The following is a 17,242-nucleotide window of genomic DNA, read 5'->3' as shown; positions in this document are numbered from 1 at the left end:
TGATTAATCCAGATACTTGTGCTGCACCAAAACAAAATATTTGAAGGTGTATTTAGATCTCCTTTTCAGTATAAAAACCGTGTAACTGCACTGCTATCATACCCTCTAATGTTTTATGTGTTCTGTAAGAGGAGGCCCCCTCTCCCCAAAGTTATTATTCATGGCTCTGATATGCGTACAGAGTATAACAAAATGAGACAGAGACCGGCCAAAACTAATGGGTGACTGTTAGTTACGGTAATATTTTTAATCCACTTATTCAGCCCTGTGAGGTTGTGTAATCCTCCCATACTGCTATATGTTATTGCGTGTTATAAGCAGGGACCGAAGGTGGTCAAAAATAATCCACAGCCCTCTGCTGTGGCATCTCTCATGGCGCATGTGCCGCTTCAGGATGTTAGACCTCACAATTTACAATTTTCTACCTTCAGGCATGGACGCCTATAGCAAGCCGACTCGCGTTCTCGACAACAAGCGGTTCCTCGATGACTTGAGGCAGATCTCGCCAAGTTATCAGACCTCAAACTTGGAATCGTTTCACTCATTGATCAACCAAGGACTTCTATTTCTGGTATCAAAACCATGACCCCGGCTCGGCCACTCCCTACCTGGTACTACTCATTTCACAAAACAAATACATCTGCTAAAAAATAGAACAAAACCGCTTGCTTACTTTAAAACTTTTATAACTGCAGAGATAATTTCCCGCAGCCCACAAAACTAAGTTTAAACACAGCGCACTACGAGACGAAGAATGCAATGCTCTGGTTTCAGGTGTGCATGTTAGGCAGGAACAGAACTTGGCTCCGGTGCAAAGCGGAGAATCTGTGAATTCTAACGGCCACAACCGTTTCAGCCAATCCAAGCAAAAAAGAAATGGGCTCAAATTACATCTGGTGTCAGCCTCGACAGATCGACTGTTGCATCAATACTGCAGGGCTCGCAGGAATGACTGAGCATTGGTATTGCAGAGCCAACCACCATGCAACAGTGTATAAAACACTTCAAGGAATTAAAAAAGCTTTGTAACTGTTGTTTGAGAACATGTGCAGGAATAGTGCTGTCATGACCATGAAACAAATGTGCTTGGATAAGTGTTGCAGGCAACTTATCTGATAACTGAGGAACGTACAATTATGAATTTACGTATGAGCAAATAAATTGCGGCAAGTGAAAAATGCGAGGAGGGCTGCGAAAATCTCAGAAGTGTACTACATTACCGGCACATAAGTTCTTGCAGGCCAACCAATGCTGTCACTAAGTAGGCAAATAATCGTGTTCATAGGCAGTCACAGGCAAATGAAGGCAGCAGATAAACATGCAAATGTGCATAGATTACCTCTGCTGAACGCTTTGAGAATGACTTATCAAACAAGCTAATACAGCTGATATCATTAAAGGGGCCCCGAAACACATTTTCAGTGCATTGTTTTGCTTGTTGGCTGCATGGAATGAGTTATAGTGATGCTATTAGCATCGGTCGTACTGCGTATACTGCGGTTGTTAATATTTTAATGAGCTCGCAAAAACAAATTCTTGGCGCTGACGGTGTCACCATACAGTGGCGGTTTTTAGCAGCGGATATGACATCACTTAGTGGGAGCTTGATGATTGGCCAAGGAGTAAATATACTGCAAATTGTGTTAATAACTAGAGATACGTTTTGTCAAGTTTTGTGTTTTATATGATATTAACAAAACCAACTTGTTTGCCCCAGATAAAAGCACTGTAAAACAAGTAAAAAAAATGCACCACCAGAGGCTCTGGCTACTTTTTGCGTCGAAGGACTTTGAGCCTCTCTGTAAACAACCTACGACCTAGTGCTCAACACTTATGGCTACTCTCTATGTACCTGAGAGAAGCTTTGCGGAATTGATCCGATCGAGCCATTGAACTCTTAAGTGTTCGTTTCGGTCCCAAGGAAGGATGCGTTTGTTTCACATTTAGCAGGGAGTGCGCACCGTCAGCTTGTGGAGGATCACTGGGCGGCGGCGCCATGGCGCTGCCACGTTCCTATCAACAGCGCGTGCTCCTTGGTCGCCGTGACCAACCAGCGCGCTAGGAGCGACGGTCGGCGGTAAACAGTAGCGGTACGCGCTATGCTAAATGTGTCTGATATCTTGCGCAGGCTATCACACCGTCGCAGTATATCGCGCTCGAGTTCGGATCCATAAGCAAGGGAACGTCACGGATCAGTGTTCTCTTCTGCGCCGTCGACGTGACGATGAAGAATCGCTGGGTCAGCTGGGCGTTTACATGGTTGTTGTAACAATGTTGTAACATGGTTGTTGCAAATGGCGCTGCCAGCCTTGGCATGAACGAGTTACAGAGAACAGGCAACCGTGGAGTGCAAACTTCCGCCACGTGCTCAGATAGGCTGTTCTGATTGATCGCATTAAGTGTCGTCATTGGGAGAGTGAAATGGGAATGGGAAGCTGCGCGAAAATCGAGTTCAGGGCCGCATTTTGTTTTCTTGTGTTTTGAAACTTCATTGAATAACTCCAGTTTCTATGCATCGATTCCCGTAATTGTTTTTGAGTCAGCATCTGTGCGACTTAAAGAATCCATCTGAAGTATAACCGGCATCCATTTAAGCGGTGTTTCGCAGCCCTTTAAGTGCTGCTGGTAAACAACTGTTCGGCACTGACAAAATCGAGTCGGCAAACAGGTCTCCAACAAAAGCAGAGAAAGCTCAATCCAGTTTTGTACCTTTGATATCAGTGTGTAAAGGGACTGCCAGCAAGACCATCAACAACAAACAAGGTAACAGTCACTGATTATATTGAAACTGTTTCATAGCTAAGAGATGTTTCATAACTAAGAGATGTCATGGCCCATGAAGTGCTTCGAGATCACATTTTCTTGATGAGTCGAAACCAAGATCCCAATTCAGTTTAAAGATCAACAACATATTGTCAAGCATTTGTCTAATATTTATTTCACACCACTATTAGAAAAAAAGGGGGTATCTGAAGGGCTTCCTTAAGACTTTTCTCTTTTCCACCACCACTCTTGGTGCGCAACTTGCTGTGTGGTCAGTTCTGACCGAGAACTACAGTGTCCATTCAAACTGCCACGAGTGGTTGCTTGCTTTTAGAAGCAAAAGCTGCTACACAGGCGTGGTGTAATTGTGGCTATGATTCTTGAAAGTATTTTGTTCATCTGGTGATATATGTTGCCACAAACTAAATCGAAAACCATTACTCTAGCTCAGCTCATCATCATGCACAGGAAGCTGTGTGCAGTCACCTTTTAATCACACCGATATTTATGGCAGACACGGGTCCGCGTAGCTGGCACACACACACGCATACAAAATAACGATGCCCTGGAATTGACATTTGCACTGTGCACCGATTTTTTTCACACAGGCTACATAATGCCGATGGCACACTGTCGCAACCCACGCACCCATGATCATAAAACGAACTACTGTATAGTGCACCAAGACGCACAAGACTGGCGACGCTACTGTTGTCGCAGCAGAAACACTGTGATGGACGTGCAGCCAGGGTCATGTCAAGTTGCACACACAGCAGAAACAACATCGCGTGCTTGCCTCGGTCGTGATCACTGAAAGCGCAACGGACACTACCAGCTGCACAGCACCAAGTTCATTTCAGCATTCGGAAAACGGTGTGCTTCGCGAGTTTTTCGCAGGTGAACATATCGCTGGCGTGAAGGGAAAGCACTCGCACCGACCATAATCACTTTCACTACGCGGACATTTGTCGCTGTGCTGTGAAACTTGCACACGCACAGGAAAATAACTCGCAGCAGGAATTACAAACGCTCCCAACAACCACAAACAGCCCCAAATAAACACTTCGTGACACCGCCACTACACAGGTCTTCCGTCGGTTTGAAGAGGCGCTTTGTCAATTTTATCAGCATAGATGATTAGAGAATTCAACTAGCGGAACTGTCGCTCGCCACTGCTGCACGCAGCGAAGTTCGCACTCACTCTGAACACTCGTAATATCATCATGTGGCCAATATAATATGTTTTGCAACATAGCTGCCACTGCCCAGGTCTCGCTCCCCAGTTCAATCGACGGACGGCCATCTTGCCCAGGCAGAAGCGAGGTAGAGGGACTCACAGAAAAAGCAGCCAATAGCTGCAATCCGGTTGCTAGCCGGACCCGCTTGTCCGCTCGAAAGTTGAAGTTGACTAACTTTCCATCCGTTCGCCGGACGGGGCGGACCCGCTCACTGGCGGAAGCCACTCAAAAATGATCGTACGAGGACCCTAAGTGCATAATTTACCACCAATCGCAAATGCACGCATCCCTTACCACAAAGCCCTGGTAACAGTCCTTTGCTTTTGTTTGCCACCAGGCCACTTTAATTCCACATAATCACTTCTGACTTCCAACTGCTTGACTCATTTATACTGAACTGCTTAATTTATTGGTGGCACAATAATGTTGAAATGCTGCTCCTTGGTGACTGAACACCTTTAATTACACAATCCGCATCATCTTTTCGCTAGCTCAACTTATGAGGCACTGCCTGCGAAGCGAGTCATTTCTTTTCCACTGTTATGACAAGTACACGGGTTGCCAAATAGTTCAAAGCATGCTTCTGTGTTCTTACTATGCTAAAAGGCTGCATTGATAAAATAAATTTTCTTTAGTTTATGCTTGAGCACACACCAATAGCATTATTCAGCATATGTATTTATTGCCTTTTAAGTGTACATTCTGTACTCATATTTGCATCTACAGGCCTAACAAGACTTACCATGGGCCTCCACAATGGCCATGACGGCCACCATACCATCGGTGCCTGCATGAGAAATTGTCACACAAGGAATGGTTTAAACCAGGTACAGAATCTCGGCCTTCAATATTTTATTTGCATAGGGAGGTTCTACTCAAAAAGCTGTAAGTAATGTTGCCAAAGGGATGTGTCAGTAATACCGCTTCATTCTTTAGTTTGGTTTTTAAGCTAGATCAGAATAATGTGCTGCAAAAGTTTTATTCATTTCCAGCAGAATTATTTAAAAGTTCATGTTTTCTATGCTGCTCAAGATGTTATTAAGGCGAAAGCCTTACTAGGCTACGTCGGCAGCTTCGTGTCCGCAAAGTCTGTCATCAAGACTTGTCCACAGCAGTTGTGAGGTTCTCAGAAGAGGTAGCACCAAACGAGTGCTTGCAATCGAAAGAGAATGATGTAAGGTTGATGTCGCAAAAAGAATGTCGATAAGTTGATTAGTTAATTAGAGCCAAAAATGTCACAAATGTAGAGAATGGTTGTGAAAACAAGTAGGTGGGTGAGAACAAGCCATGGCGCCAAATTGGAAAACGAATCATGGCACCAAATTTGAAAACTCAAAATGGGCAATTGATATGAAAACAGGGTATAATAAGAGTATATTGATAATGAAGCAATGAGCGGTCTGTGTAACATGTAAGCAATTGATTGGTCACTAATTGGTTAATTTTTAATGATATATTAAGTGAACGATAATTAATTTATCAATCAATCGGTGCAAGAATTAAGTGAATGGGAAAGCAACCATGGCGCCAAATTTTAAAGGTGACCAGTGTCGAGGAGGCGTCAGCGCTTTTGCATTCCCTTAATGCGGGTAGCCGCAGTGATGTTTAATTTTTTTCAATATTGTAAGGCTATTTTCTACTACACAACTGAAAACGGAATTAAGCTGTTTTTAATGGCCCTAGAATCAATGTGCTTTAATCTTTGCTGTCGTGTTTGCAAGGAATGCTTGTGTACCAGAATCTGTGTGCCATTGTAACTAATACAAGGCTCCTCAATGACATATCGCAGCTAACGGAAGACACTCAGACATCTTGCCTTGAATCATTCCACGCTCAAATGATCCGTTTCGCTCCCAAGTCGGTGGCGTGCACACCGAGTGTCAAGTCTGCAAGGTAAAATTGTTTTGCACAATGCATGTGAAGTTTTTAACCTTTTTTAAAACTGTTTATTGCGCACTTGCAGAACCCAGCTTGCCATACTGCGCCACAACGAAAATGCAAAGCGAGAGCAAGCTAGTCAAAAAGAAGGCAGGCCTGTTTTCAGACGGAAGCTGTTGAAAGCAAAGAAAGGGCGTGAAGAAGCTTGCCCTGCAAAAGTTCAGGCAACTTATCGTTTCACTTAAAAGCAATTTGGTAATGACTATGCAAACTGAGCCCACTTTTTCTTTTTAATATGACATGATGTGGTCACTGTTTTACTGAACAAGGAAGCATGGTTACTCAGATGCTAGAACACTGTGCTACAATTACTGTTGATCTATTCAGAGAATGTGCAACACCTGGTGGAAACAGCAGTTGAAGAATACAGCACACAAAGCTTCTGCACCATGAAGGAATTCGAAACATCCCCATGCCCATTACCAATGTGCCCAATGGGCCAATCTTGTTTCTATACTATATAAATGATATTGTAAAACTAGACGAAGAATTCGAGTTCGTTGTTTATACGAACGACTGCATCGTTTTTTTTCTCTGGGAAGGACATGGCGGAAATTGAAACAAAAGCACGGTGTTTTTGTTGTAATCTGCAAGATTGGTGTAAAAATAATTCGCTAATTCTGAACGAATCGAACACGAAATGCATACTATTTCACGCTCGCAGCTCATCAATTGATGTTCCGAACACCACTGTTTTGACTGTACGTAGTAACAACACAAAAATGAGTCAAATCACTTGGTGTGATTTTTTCGAAGCATATGTCATGGAATGACGCCAACTACCTTTCATCAAAATTAAGCAGGGCTGTGGGAATAATAAGCCGGTGCGGCCATTTCTTTCCAATTGAAACAAAACGCATGATTTATTATGCTATTTTCCATTCCCACCTGTGTTATTGTGTTTTACTATGGGGCAACACCACTGTAACGAATATACAAAAAATTTCCCTTCTCCAGAAATGAGCCCTCCGTGTAGTTAAAAATATGTCATTCTCGGAACACACAGCACCATTTTTTTCATACACATAAGATCATTACGGTGCAAGACATGTACATGCATAAATTACTCTGCACATACAAAAAAAGCCAATAAAGGTACCTTGATATATTTTTCAATTTAGCACAACTAAAAAAAGCTTTGGGTAACTACTCCTTTCATTATCAATCAATCACCTTGGCTACTTCCATCATCACGAACTAATTGCGGTAAAATAATGACTAACATATGTTACCAACAAATATTAAATCAATATTGGGATGCATCACAAAATGAGATTGAAGAACTATCCCTTAAACATATTACCGAAATATTCATATAAATTTTCTATACTGCTACCACTACTCACTGCACTGATCTAATATGCCATGTTTGTTTTTTTTTAGTTCCAGTATTTTTTTATGTTGTATGTTGCTCTTTTTTTCTTCTCTTTTCGCTGCGTATTTTTTCATGTAAGAGCATCGTTCTGATGAGGAGTACTGGTCACTGGCCAAAGTCAATAAAGATGGAAAGATGTTTCAGGAGCACTACGGATCCAGCCGTAGTGCTCCCAAAATGTCTTTCCATCTTTGACTTTGGCCAGGGACCAGTACTCATCGCCATAATGAAGAGACCAGACAGTATGGCGTAAAACCCTCAGGAATGTCCATTGTAACATGTCCAGAAACCCCTGTCTCTTTAAACTCAGCAATTGCACATATACTACAAAAATCGTTGCAAGGTCATTAAGCCTTCCCATCCACATGCGCATGTATGAATCGCGTCATTAGTGAAGTCCTACAGCTCACATGCTACCCTGCTGCCCTCCCAAAAATGATGACAGTTCGTGATCAATTGCTCTAAACACTAAAAATGTATTAAGCAGCATACGTTGCTGACCCTGTTGGTTCAGAGGCGTTGAGAAAGTGCAAGATGGGCGCTTCTCCCACATGCCTATTTTTTTGTTTGCAGTGGTGGTCTTTTCACGCAATAAATGCTTTCATGTCTCATTGCTGATCGGCAGGGTAGGTAAGGGATATTTTGAGAAGTGGAACTTCCCCCACTGTGTAGGTGCCATGGATGGAGAAACGCGTTCAAAAACAGGCCCCACCAAATTCAGGAAGCTTGTACACCAATATAAAGTAATTCCCACATTTCCCCCCCCCCCTTATAAATCAAAATATTATCTTGTATATATGAACTGCTCATCATTACAGGGGAAATACTCTACAGTACTTATGGCTGTCACTGACTGCAACCTGAAGTTTGTTTTAGTAGCATGGGGCCTACGGAAGGCAAAGCGATAGCAGAACACATCCAGGATCAAGATTTGGCAAATTCGTGGAGCATGGGACGAAGCTTTTAAGCTGTGATCAGACTTTCTTCGGCCTTACCTGGGCAGAGGACTAGATGAGGACAAACGAATATTCAACTGCCAGCTCAGCCGAGCAAGGTTTGTTGCAGCGATAAATGATTTATTACATAGGTGTCATCACTAGCCGGGTGGCAAAGAATGCTGACATATTTTGACGCGGCTCTAGAGATCACAAACATAATCCACTTAATCAAAATTCTTTTTAGGAGGCGTGTTAAAAACGCATTCGGGGTGATGGCCTCCAGATTTCGAATTATTCTCCGGGTAATCAATCTGCTGCCCGAGATATACAGCTTAGATGTCTCCAAATTATGCAGACACTGAAGATCAGTGGTGGGAAGAAGGAGACAACAGCCATGCATGCAACAAACAGCAGAGACGTGTGTGCAAAAGTACTAGAACAGTTATTAGTCAAATGTGGCAAAAACATGAAAAAAGTAAAGAAGAAACAAACTACTGGCTGCACTAAGCGCGAACTTGATTAGAAGAAAACTGGAATATACAAACTAGTTCACATGTTTATAGCTGTCATTCCTCCAAGTTTCAGCTCTGAGGAAAAAATTATTGCACTTTCCATGGCCAGTCAAGTCAGCGGTGATTACTGCGGTGCCACTGTGAAAGGGAATCACGTGAAGATGTGAATCAGAGGTAGACTTGACAGGTGCTGCACATAACGTTAGTTCTTTGTTCTTGTTTTGTTCTTTGATAGCAGAGCTTGCAGTTCCTTTTCTCCATTTTTGTTTTCGGTTGGTGACGAATGGATTGTATGGGAAGATTGGGGGCATGGACTTCTACCTCATCCATTCTCTAAGGTTTGTTGAATGAGCTGCTTCCTGAGAGCCACATGACCAAATCTGTCGTTTTGGGCAAGCTCTGAAACACCATGATCGATGAACTTTCATTGAGGTTGTTCAAAACCCAGGACACTTTCCAAGTCTTGCCATTTGATGTAGCCGCCACTGAGTCCTCTGGGTCCGCTGCGTGCAGAAAAACAAGCAAACGAAAAACCGATTTCGGCAAATGGTATTTGATGGCTAAGGCCAGAATACATGACTCCTGTATTGCAATAGAGATATAGTCGTGGCAGGTCAACAATTTCCAGGTGTATGATGATTCATTCCAACGAACTTCAGGGTCTCTAACGAATTCCGCTCTTCCCATAAGCCATCACGCCGAGCATATGTTTGCCTCTCCAAAATCTTCAACCTAGCATACTTATTAGTGTTTTCGTACACAGTCTTCATCACCTCCGCTGTGAAGAACATCAAGAAGTCGAGAGGTCGAACAAATCTCCGAAAGCGGCTCCGCAACGATGCGCCGACATGAACACCTGTCGCCTCTGTTGAAAAACGCGACGCAACCTTGAGCACCTGGAAAACTGTACTGGCCATAAGTTGAGAAGGCCCTGAAGCCCAAAAATGAGCCATTCTCCTCAATTACAAACCGCATGCACCGCAGAAAACACACAGTGAAAGAAAAGAAAACTTACGTGCGAATACACACTGACGTTCCAGGCCCCCGAGACGAAGCCTCGCTGTCGGAACCAAAATCCTACATTTGTACATCGTTGTCTGACTTATCACTGCTGCTTTCATCGCAAAAACCGGAACCGAAACTGGCCGAAGCGCTCGGCGTTGGATTTGGAATTTGGATTTCGAGGAGCGCGCGGTGAAGCGGACGCCATGTTTGCCGGGCGACGCTGCTGAGGCCGTTCAAAGCATGCATGGAGGAAAGAATGTGGTTCAAAGTTTCATTTTTCACTGCGCCCCCTCATGTCCTAAACTGAAAACAAAAATTGCAGTTATCAGCCTGGTTCCAAAAAAACAACCTAGATGGCAAAACATGTCCCCCAAGTGGTGACATTAATTATCGGCGGCTTTTTCAAAACGGTCATATGCACCCGGTCGCCTATGGCGCGGTAGCGAACGAGTTAAGGAAAAACTAAACACAAAATAGCAGCAGCAGGCTGCAAAAAGCCACGCACATGCATGCATCCTAACGAAACAGCTTTAAAATTTGAAAATAAAAAATAAAAGAAGCATCCAGGTATCCTAAATTAAGTGCACCCAGCTAAAAATTTGTTCTGTTGATTAAAGTGTTGCTTTTTTTTTCAGGCTCGAGAAAAAAACGCCGAGAATCGACCTCCGGCAGTAACAGTGATGAATGTGTTGAGGCAGAGTCTGAGCTTGTGTGCACTAAGCAGGATGCGAGGCACTGGAGCCAGAGCTACAGGCAGAAGTGCGAAGGGAATGCAAAGCTTCACATCGAAATCAAGTTGCTGCAAGAGCGCTTTCGTAGGAAGCTTCTCGAAAGTATGCTAACGGTATCTTGCTTACCTAACTGGGTTAGATTTCTCTAAAGTGTGTCTCGGTTTTTTTCTATGGTGATGACTTGTATATGAAGTCACTTCGGAAGTGAAAGCATATACCAAGTGTTAGAGGCAAGACTAAGTAATTTTCAAAAATAGGATTTTTGAGTTAAAAATATGGCTTTCACGGCATGGTATTGTGAGCGTTTGAGCACACCAGAAAGCCTGTGAATCATAATAATTAGTAAGCTGGTTAATTAATTTTAAAAATTAACTTTCCAACTATTAGTTAGGCACATGGTTGCAATTGGAGACCTGTAGCCGGTCGTTAGCAGCCGCCATACCAGATTTTAGAGTTTTTAGAATTTCGAAAACGTGATTACCCTTGCCACTATGGCTCGACAAAATTTGGCTTTTTAGACTAGTTACGTGCACTGGAAGGGTTGCCTTGGCTTGGTGTTTTCGAAAGTGCATGAATTTTCACAAGATGCAGCCAGATTTTGTCGAGCCGCAGCGGTGCGGGTAATCACGTTTTCGAAATTCTAAAAACTGATATGACTGTTACTAACGACCGGCTTCAAGTCTCTAATTGCAACCAGGCACCAAACACTCATAATTAAAAAGATAATTTTTGAAAATTAGTTGACCACCTTACTAGTTAAAATTATTCGCTGGTTTTCTGGTATGCATCAAGCCTGGCAATACCATGCCGCAAAAGCCACATTTTTACCTCAAAAATCCTGCTTTTGGAAATTACCTAATCTTCTCTGTACGACACCCCTTTATCAACTTTTTTCTGCAGAAGAGATTTGTTAATAAGTATAATTTAGTTAACATAACTATTATGTTTTAGTGCACAATCAACTTGAGCCAGCGCTGAACAAGCAGTTATGTTAACTCTGGTTATGAGAATCCCGCTATCTACGGGGCCCAATTCGACAAAGGCAAGCTTGTTCATCGATTCAGTTGCGAAGCGAATATTAAACTAGAGGTACACCAGGCCAATTCTTTAACAGTACTGCGCTAGCGTTGACCAAACAGTGCTTGTCAGCGCCTTATCACGGCCCGGAGCGGCAAAGCCTGCGAGAATAACCACGTGCGCACAAGATTGCCCACACGACTGTCACCTGCTGGGCTCTTCCCACTATCGCAACACAACCCTCACCGTGTTCTTCTCTCCTCAGGCTTATGCCAGCAGCGTCATGGGGAAGAAAAAGAGAAGCGAAGGACAGGGAGAGAAAATATTACTTGCCATATTACTTGAGGAGAAGAAGAAGAAGAAGGGAGAGAAAATCTTTGATAAAGTTTTGGGCATATCGCTGGCTTTTACTAGACCGCAAAATTCACTGCGAAGGCATCATCTTTGACAACGCTGCTAGAGTTGTGTTTAAGTTGCGGTCGCTCCAACGATTTTTATTCACTAGCTGTTTCGAAGCAAGAATGCTGCCACGCATCCCAGAAGAAATGTGGCTGCGTATTGTGGCACTGGCGACAGTGGAAAAATATCAAAGGCAGATAGCTAGGGAGTTAGTGCGAGAAAGGCAACAGTTAAAGGTATTCAGGCTTTCAGTGATGAAGGCTGCATTGGAGATGCATCCAGATGTTTAATGCACAAGACAACACCAGAGCTATATGTCCTGTAGCTGCTGCGGATCCCTTCATGATTTGGACCCATCTATCGGATTCCCAGTCGTTTCTGCTCGCTCTCATATATTGAAATTATGAGGACAAGTCCTTCCTTACATGCTTGGTAGCCCTTTTAAGGACTGTTTCTTTTATCTGCCACAAGACCTTTTCCTCACCTGCTTGATAGCCCTTTCAAAGACTGTTTCTTTTATCTTCCACAAGATTTTTTTGTCGATTAACACTTCCCGATCTGTGAAGGCTCATCTACAGCAAGTCGGCGTCATGACACTGCCATGACGGCTGCAACAAACCCACCTCAATATACCACCTAAATATAATTGAGAATGGGCCTGCACCATGCGACTTCTGACGAACTCTGGGAAGCCATCAAGGGGGGAGTGGGAATTGCTTAAAGCCGACCCAGACCTCGTGACAGCTCTATTCGAGTCACTACCCCAACGCATGGCTGAGGTTGTCCAGTCGGATGGACATTTCCTGCTCTACTGACCAGGCTCGCGTGCGCGCATGCACACATGTACACTGGAACGCACACAGATGCCATCACATGGAAGATGTAGAAAGTGCCTCAAAATCAATGCCTGACTATGCACCAACATCCAACGATGTGATGAGACAAGGCGCAACCTCTAAGCAATGGAGACCTGCAGTTAGCGCTGCCGTTTCTGGACTCGACTCCGGAGAAGCAAGACAATGAGCCCCCAGCCCACTACGCTGACAAGGAGAGGGCCATCCTGTGCATCGTTGTCATCAGCCACAGCTACCACGAGGCCTGTGCACTGCACAAGGAACACAAAGAGGCCGCGGCGCAATGGTGCCCTGTGGTGGCGTGACCACCACCGCTGCGCACCTGCAGACCCTCCCGGGCGTGGAGCACAAGCTGGCCTTCGTGGTGGTGACCAAGCGAATTTCGACGCGCTTCTTCGTGTCGGGCCATGAGCACGTGACCAACCTGCCGCCGGGCACCGTGGTCGACAGCGAGGTGAGGCGCCCTGAGCGCTACGACTTCTTCCTGGTGTCGCAGAGCGTGTGCCAGGGCACCGTGGCCCCGACCTACTGCAACGTCATCTACGACACGACAGGCCTCAAGCCGGACCACATGCAGCGCCTGGCCTACAAGCTGGCTCACCTGTACTTCAACTGGCCGGGCATCATCCGCGTGCCGGCCCCGTGCCAGTACACCCACAAGCTGGCCTTCCTCGCCGGCCAGTCGATGCATGCGGAGCACAACCCGCACCTCCCCTCTATCCTCTATTACCTCTAAACCCTGACGTTCAGGGTTTGCCGACGTCTGCTGGTGCCCTTTGTATCTAAGATTGCCGCAAGTTTGTGTGCACTTGGGCAACAGAATCCTTCAGAATGCACAAGTGCAAGAACAAACTGCAAGGGTTCACCACATGTGACAGGTTCGGCCGTGCTGAAAGGGTCATGCCTGCTGTGCCAGGACCGGCTTCAGAGTCGCCGCCTCGCTTGTGACCGAGGAACAGGAACATGCACTATCAGTCCAGGCCGTAATATGGCTTTATGGGGGTTTAGAGGAGGCGCTGCGAGCGCCCGCATGGTCAGACATGTCTCCGCACGGCTCCGTGTTTCGATGCTGATATCCTACCAGGGATTGTTTGGATAATCGAACGTCGGAAGTCACCAGGACCACGAGGATACCAAGTTTTCCGAAAAGTGAGTCCGCATTTCCAAGAAATCACGCATTTACTTCGAGGCCAGACCTAAGCCTAACCCGGGCGCCAACTCGGGCGCGAGGCTCCGGCAGGTGTGGCGCGGGAGCAGCAGCGACACCCGCGGCGGAAAGGTGCAGCTGCGCAACGCAGCGGCGCCCCTAGCGGGAAGAGCAGCAAGCGCCGTCGGCGCGTCACCCGCCCGCGAAAATTTGAATCTACGCAACCATGCAAGTGGTCGAGTGCCGCTCTGTGGACCCGCAGGAGTTCACCGCACAAGGCCAATGGTTCCAATGCAAGGGAAAGAAATATGTTCCACTAGAGAAGAGCAAGAAAGAAATTGAGACCGAGCCATAAAGGCTCAAGCAAGCCGGGAGAAGATCGGCGGCCATGTCGGTCGAAAAACAAGAGACTAGAATACGAGAGGGAGCTGACAAGATCATCATCCGCCCTAGCGGAGGACTCGACAAGCTCCTCATACGCGGAATCGCATACCTGACCAAAGTCATCATAGCGTCAGCGGGTATAAATACTAACGAAGTAGGCGAGGAAGACGTTATCATTCCCAACACGAAACAACATTCAATCCTCATCGCCACCACGAGTGGAGAGAGAAAACTGAAATACGCCAGCATGAGCCGAATCAAACTTGGAGAAAAAGAAATCGCGGTTTTTGCCTACGTGGCCACTCCAGATGACTGCGGCAATGGTGTGGTACACGGCGTCGATGGAGAATTAGCGCAAGAAGACATCATAAGAATGCTAAGACACAGGCCGAACCCCGAAATCATCGGGGCCAGAAGATTAGGAAAGGACTCCACGTCAATACTAATTCTTTTCAAAGAAAGCAGAGTACCAAGGACGGTCATCCTAGGATGGGCCTCACACAGATGCTACCTATACCGGAAGAAATATGAAGTCTGCATGGCCTGTGGCCGACTCGGTCACAGGATCGACGTATGTCCGGACCCAAAAAACGCCAAATGCCGTGGCTGCGGGCAGGAGAACCCTCCCGAAAACCACTCCTGCACGCCGAAATGCCAACTCTGCGGCAGAGACTACATACTCGGAGACAGCAAATGCAAGCTAATACATCGTACACCGTATGAAGCCAAGAAAAGATACTGGGAGAAGAAAATGAGAGAAGAGGAGGCCACGGCAGGAGCCAGTGACCGATCGCAACAGTCACGGGTGCACCAGGGCCGCCCACGCACTAAACCAGGCAGCGAGGGGAGCGGCTATACAGTTCGAGACAACTTCTTTCCGAGGCTGGGAGGAGAACAACGACAAACTTCCCGGGGACGGAGCACCTCCAGAGGAAGAAACAGATCCAGGGGACGTTCGAGCTCGAGAGACCGGACCTCCAGCCGGACCCGGGGAGGATCAACGGCCTGGGGCGGCGAAAGCAAAAGGGTGAGTTTCTCGAGCAGGGTCTCCCAGAGCGATGGCAACAATAATAAGAAAGATGAGAAAGATGAGGAAATAGAAAAACTAACGAATATCGTTAAAAACATGAGTGATACGATCTCCAGTCTTAAGAGGGAGGTACAAAATCTAAAAACTTCCCTAACTACGGCAGAGGCTAAGCCAACGGCAGTTGTCAGCACTCCCCAAACGGGTACACCATCCCTGGTAGCACCAAAAGCACAGACCGCACTAAATAACAGCCAGGAGAGCGAAAGTGACATGGTCGAGGATGCCGTCCCGCCCCCATCCAAGCGAAGAATCAGGGAAGAGAGCAACTCAGACCTGACTGCGGATGAAAAGCTAAAGAAACTAGGAGCCAAAATGGACAGAAATTTAAAAACTTTCGCAAAGGAAAGGGATAGCAAACTATAGGATTTCGTTCACCAAATCCAGAACCAAATGCAGAACAATTTCCGTTTAATAACTGAGGCACTTCAGCAGCTGAAGGGGGAAAATGCCGTCATACATGCACGGCTCGCTACAGTTGAGGAGACCATCACCAAGATTAGCAATGGACAGGTCGCCCAGTAGTACCCAATTTTGGCAGTGGAACTGTCGCGGCTACCGACGCAAGCGGCCGGTGCTACAAAGCGCCTTGTCGATGCTCGAGACAGCCCCGCTAGCAGTTGCGCTGCAAGAGACCGGCGGTCCGGCTAAACTGCAGGGTTATCAGGATTTTCATTGCAGCAGGGGAGACAAATCAAGGGTACCAACATTAGTCAAGAGAAACGTAGCAACAATAGAGCACGATCTAGAAGAAAAGGTAATCGAAAACGTTTTCGTGGAAATTTTAACAGGAAAGAAGGGAGAATCAAACATTTTTTTCTTAAACATATACAGCTTACCCAAACAGAGCACTTAAAATAGCAGAAAACCAAGCCTTAGTCATAGTAGGCGACTTCAACTCCCATCACCCGGAATGGGGTACCCGAAAGAAGACCCAAAAGGGAGACAATTATGGGAGGTTATACACAACCTGGGACTTACGATACTAACAGATCCAGAGCACCCCACACGAGCTGGAAATAGCGTCAGCATGGACACTTCACCGGATTTAACCCTCGTCAGAAACGTAGGAACGGCGAAATGGATTAACACGGAACAGAACTTAGGCAGCGATCACTGTCATAGCAACAGAGATAAGAACGAAGAATAAACAAATAGGCAACAAACAAACTCCTACGAAGATCACAGAGTTGGACCACTTTAGGGAGCTCAGAGCAAACAGAGACGAGACAGTCATAAATAACATCGGAGAGTGGTGCGAAGCAGTTAAGAAGGATGCCAGAAATGTAACCAAAACGCTAGACGGGGAGAAAGCTCCCGAGATAGCGGACAGCCGACTCCTACACATGTGGGAAGCCAAACATGGCATGGAGCGCCGACTAAAGAAACAGGGCAGGAACAACCGCAATCTCAAAAGAAGATTGGCGCGGCATAATAAAGAAATAGAGGATTACGCCTTTAAACTGTGCGAACAAAATTGGAATAGCAAATGCGGCGAAATGGAGAGGAGCATGAATCTCCCCCAGACGTGTAACATTCTTAGGCATCTCATAAACCCACAAAAATCCAAAACGCAAGCGAAAGTTACAATGACCAAAGTTAGACACGCGTGTGGGGAATACGATGATGAAAGCTTCATGCGCAAACTAGCTGAAACCTACATAGGAGACACAGACAAAAGTCGGCTTCCCGATTATGAAGGAGGCCCGAACGAGACCCTGGACGCGCCCATTACGGTAGCCGAGTTAAGGGCGGAAATAGTCAGACTGAAAACCAGATCGGCTCCTGGCCCAGACGGGATTACGAACACAATGTTAAGGAACCTCGACGACAACTCCATAAAGGCCCTCACAG

The 17,242-nt window shown here is 45.8% G+C and overlaps 1 long non-coding RNA gene and 1 pseudogene across 1 annotated transcript; both read left to right on the top strand.

The window, feature by feature from the left end:
* Positions 1–444: 444 nt before the first annotated feature.
* LOC144134613 (uncharacterized) lies at positions 445–6,364 on the top strand. Its single transcript, XR_013315171.1, has 4 exons — positions 445–611; positions 4,728–4,828; positions 5,791–5,894; positions 5,965–6,364. It is a non-coding gene; the product is annotated as an uncharacterized LOC144134613 (long non-coding RNA).
* A 6,689-nt stretch (positions 6,365–13,053) lies between these two features.
* LOC144133757 (piwi-like protein 1 pseudogene) lies at positions 13,054–13,506 on the top strand (annotated as a pseudogene).
* Positions 13,507–17,242: the final 3,736 nt, after the last annotated feature.

This window comes from Amblyomma americanum, chromosome 5, assembly GCF_052857255.1.
Source record: "Amblyomma americanum isolate KBUSLIRL-KWMA chromosome 5, ASM5285725v1, whole genome shotgun sequence".
NCBI lineage: Eukaryota > Metazoa > Arthropoda > Arachnida > Ixodida > Ixodidae > Amblyomma > Amblyomma americanum.
Note: the sequence above shows the minus strand (reverse complement) of the source record. Positions and strands in the feature narration are given on the sequence as shown.